The following is a 5,084-nucleotide window of genomic DNA, read 5'->3' as shown; positions in this document are numbered from 1 at the left end:
AAGGACACGTACACCTTTGCTGACTCCTCTGTGACCTGGGCGAGCTGACTCCGCTGCCTCAAGCCAAACCTGTTCGGGCAGTCCTCATCCCAATGGCCGAGCGAGATTAGCATCAAAGCACAACATGTCATAAACCGTTCATCGCATACAAGCTACGCTTAATCACACACACACCTGTCCCTGTTTCTTCTTTATGACTAGTTTTACAAGGAGGAGGTGCCCGATTTTATTGGGGGTTCGTTGATATCTGATGAAAGTTCTGGGCCTTGCTGGCTAATCTATCACGAACTGGACAAACTAAAATCTGGGCTTGCCATCATGACTTTGCTTTTTCTTTGTAGTAGAAATATTTATATGACCAACTGTAAACCGAGGAATTCTTGCCTGAAGTGTATTATTTTGCATAAAAAGAAGAGGCTGGTTCTGTAAAAACGAGCAGTCTCCTGAGAACATACATGCGCTATATGCTGTTGTACTTCTAGGATACCTGTTACTGGTTGCAGCCAATAAACTCGATCCTTGACATCACCTAGAAGACTCTGTGTTTCTGTGGTCCAAAACAGGAAGGACTCAAGAGGTCTTTGGGTGTTCCCCCTGGCACCGCCGGGTTCATAAAAACCCGGTACCTCAGCCTCAGTCTGTTGGCGCCTGCCTAGCGAAGTGAGTCTGGCCCCTAGCATCGACAACTTGATACCTGGTTGTTGTAATGAGGGGCAGCAGTAATGATTCTGGTCCAACTTTCAGCATGGCCAGCAGCTTTGTCACTTATGAGCCTGGTGTTTTTAGTAGCTCTGTGACAGCTGCAGCCTGCTGGTGTGATCTGGTGCTGCGGGATGGGACAGGTAGTGGCGTGCTAACCGGGGCTGACACCACTCAGCCAAATTCCTCAGTTATCATTTTTATTCGGATTTATTGAACTGTATTGTCTTTGAAATAAACAGCTTCCTGGCTGACTGTAAAGGGTGTGCCTCAATCTCCTGAGCCTTGCCAATGCCCTTTTCTTACGGGTCGGTTCGCGAGTTCTAGGTTAGTACTCTTCCATATCTGGTGCTTTGCAGTAATTTTAAGAACTTCTTAGTGTTTCTCTTTGGTGAAATGGGTGTAATTTCTGATATTTATATGCTTCCATCATCTTTATTACTTGACTTTGCTTGCCAGAAAGTGTAGCTCATAGTTGTTGAAATATCACACATAAATACACTGAAATTATATGAATGTCACACATAGTAATCTAAAACCTTGCAACACTATTGTCCCTTCTCTGCAGTAGCAGCTTCTGAAAGGAATGATGCTGGGCGGTGATGCTGGGCGGGAGAGGGCCACAGTGGGGGGTAGTAAACTCCGGATTATGGCCGAATGGAGGTAAGTATACAAATAAAAAAAACAAAAATGTTGTTGCGCGTGCTGCATCGACCAATGCAATGCAGAGAACACAATGAAATTTGTTTTATTTAATTATTTGTATACTTACCTCCGTTCTGCCATAATCCGGAGTTTACTACCCCTCACCCCGCCCCTCCCCCGCCCTGAATCACAGTCCGGCAGCATTCCCTCCAGGAGCCGCTACTTCTTCACTGTCATTCTCTCGCCTCATGTTTTAATTTACAATGTCATTCCATCTCTTTGAAGAAAAAAAATTCCATTCTTTCACTCCGACTTCGTGCATGTTTAATTTTCATTTATTTCACGTTTCCTTCTTTCTACTACTTGCGATTTGCTTAAAAAAAATCCATTCTTTCACTCCCACTCCGAGCGTGCATTTATTAAATTTGTTATTAATTTCACGTTTCCTTCTTTGTACCAATTGCGATTTGCTTCAAAAATAAAAAAGAACATTCTTTCACTCCGACTCCGTGCTTGCATTCCTTCCCTTCTTTGTACTAGTTACGATGTGGTTGAAAAATAACCATTCCATTCTTTCACTATGCATTTATTTTTCATTTATTTAAACTTTCGTTCTTTGAAATACTTTAGATTTGCATCCTGTCTCTTGTGCAGCTGAGAAACGAAACGTCAACTAATTTATAACGTGTGTTCAGTCTGACATCCCATGACATCTTGTATCCCTGCACTTAGTCCGAGCAGAGATCGACTGCTTCTGTCTGATCCTGCCCGGGCGGAGTTAATTCTCCGGAGACAGCCGAAGCGCAGGGGATACCAGATAATACACAACACACCGGCAGGCTAGTGCCAAGTTGTTTTTAAAAGTTAAGCTTAGGCAGCGCATACGCTGTAGCTCTAAGCTGTTGCCAGCCATGCTTTCATCTTGATCTTGGCAGCGCCCGCTTCGCTTCGGTTTCACCACGCTTTAATTTATAGCTGAGGTCGCCGAAGCACATCCTGTTTCAATATTGACTTTGTGCGTTCCTACACGCTTGTCCAAGTGCACTTTCCAGTGCCCCCGGGGTACAAGCAGGGACCGACTATAATGCTCCTCTGTCAGTACCTTATGTACGGTTCCCCCGGGGCATAGTCAGGCATCCACTTCGCCCCCTGATATAAGCAGGGACCGACTAGAATGCTCCTCTGTCATACGTTTTGTACGGTGCCCCCGGGGCATAGTCAGGCGTCCACTTGCACTCCAGTGCGCCTGTGCGCTGTGATGGCAGCCTGCGACATGGAGGAGCGATGTTCCTGGCTGCTGGTGTTTAGCTCTGCCTTTCTCTGCAACCGCTTTAAAATCCTGCTATCCTCTTTTTCCTCTGTAGTAAGTAAAACCAGACGGGGAGCTAGTGTGCCGAAAGACTTCTGGTGCATCCTGGGACTTTTTTTGTTTCTTTTGCCCTTTCGGCTTGTCGTTCCGTCCTCCTATTTGCTTGCACAGCCCACCTCCAGTCGTTGTTTGCCACCTGCCCCCTACTCTTAGCTCATTGTTGCTTGTTTAATTTAATTTTATTTAATTGTAATGAGTTCTTGCGGTGCTAGAATATCACTGCCTCTACCATCCCTTCCAAGCGTATTTTCTTAAAGTGGAAAATGAAGAATACATCCATGGAGCAAAAATAGGAAACCGCTCCTAATAATGAATTAAACCAGCGTAAAAAGTGTTTCTTCTGCTGCCTTTTTCCATATCAAGACTACTTTGCTCTTATAAGATTTATTGTTGTTGTTCTTTTAGTTCTTCTTTACTTCACTTGGGTTTTAAAAAGCATTTCACGTAAAGTGAAAAACCTGGAATTGTAGAGAGTGGTTCTGAATTTAAACTGGGAAAGATGTGACGTTTCTGGATGACTGTCTCCTAGGACGCTCTGCTCGAGTGCTGGAAATATGTTTAACAACTTAAAGCCTCACACAGATTCGACGCAGAGGTTTCCTCAGAGTTTCTAGCTTGGAGTTGTAGGTCCTGCTGTGGCACCATACACCTTTGCAAGGCCAGAAATTAGGAATGGAGTAGAATGGTAGGTAATAACCTCTTTCATTTAGAGTGCAGTGACTGTTGTTCCATGTAATGAGATTTCACAGGGAGTCTAGTCTCTCTTTTCAAGAATATGAACGTAAAACAAGAACAGGTTGTTTTAACAAAGTTCAACGTTAACCACCCTTGTTTGCAACAATACTGTTGCGTCTGGACGTAATCTGTACATTGTAATTGTATTGCAATTTTTAAATGCTTCAGATGGTTGTCTCGTGGCAGCTTTCGTTTAACATCAGTGTCTATTGACATGTGTTCCAGTTTGTTTCGAAAATAATGTTTCTTCTCACGGCATGACATTTCTAGCGAAACTCTTGAGAACGTCACCTTTCTAGAGAACATTTTGCATAGGCTAAACTTATCCTATATATTTTTTGGGAAAGCTAATCGCTTAAGTGCAAGCAATGCCGTTTTTCCTTTTAGGTTTACAGATACGATCAACATGCCGTACAGCACTAAGAAAAGAAGGCCCAAGCATGTAATGTAATGCACTATTCTACTTATCACATGAGTTATGTAGGCAAAGGGTGCTCAAGAAACACAAAACACATTTGACTCTCCCTTCTTGCAAAATACAAGACCAGGCTGATCATCTTTAGAGCGTTGCAGAATGAGAGATTCAAGGGCAGCTCTATGGGTAATGTACCTCTTGCAGAAATTTGTGTGTTGAATGTCAGTCTCCAATGCAAGCAGACTGACGCAGGTTTTCATCTTTCTGAGGTTGATAAGACCAGTGTTGTTGAGTTGTGCAATACGTGGATGGGGGGTGCACTGTTGTTCAAAGCATTAATTTGACTCGTGATCTAGGCAGCAGAGGCTGTGTGAAACAAGGCAATATTTATATCATGCCTATAGAATAAGTATTACCTCCTCGTCCTGTCTTCCTCGCCACAGTAATCACATATGAGCCTCCGGCTCCACACAGAACTCCAAGTACAAAAACAGCGCTCTAGTCTCCCTCTCCCTCCTCCAATATGGCCCCCAGTGGCTCCAGCCAATCCCATAAAGGGACACATAAACACCAACAAGACCTGTTCTTTTTTTCTGCACTTCTCCGAGTGCTGCGTTCCCTGCTGGTCAGGTGAGTGGGGCTGGGATCCTGCTTGAGCAGTCCCCTTATGTCCTTGGTATCTAGTTTGGGGGAAGTCGTTAGTTGTGGCGGCTGCATTTGTTATTTGCGCTGTGTGATTGTCGTTTTTAGGTTTGTTTTTTCCCCCATTCTTCTGCCTTCGTGCCTCTCGTCCTGCTTTAGCGGACTTTCGAGTCTTTTTACCTCTTCGGCATCGTGTCTTTCTGGACGCTCCCGCAAGTCTCTGTTAGAGTCCTGCTCTGCCGTTTGCTTGGTTATCCTTTCCGGCCGCGCGTCCTGCTGAGCGGACTTTGCACGACCGGTTACATTTGCTCTGGGGACCGGAGGCGTATGTTTTCATATTACCGCGGTTGCGCTTGTAGGGGGGACGGTGGCTACTGGGCGCTTATTACCTGCTGCCGGGTCGGGATTCACTGGCTGCGGCGGGAGCTCCTTCGGGTCTCCATTGTTCCTGACACCCACGTGTGTCTGTGTTTATCTTTGCGCATGTGCGCGGCTCATGGCATTACGTTTATGCCTTTTGGAGATTGGTTTATGGTTGCCTAGCAACCTCGGGGCCTTTTTTTACCGGGCTTGCTGTCC

This window comes from Lissotriton vulgaris, unplaced genomic scaffold (genome assembly GCF_964263255.1).
Source record: "Lissotriton vulgaris unplaced genomic scaffold, aLisVul1.2 SCAFFOLD_869, whole genome shotgun sequence".
In the NCBI taxonomy this organism is placed as follows: Eukaryota; Metazoa; Chordata; class Amphibia; order Caudata; family Salamandridae; genus Lissotriton; species Lissotriton vulgaris.
This window is presented reverse-complemented; position numbering follows the sequence as displayed.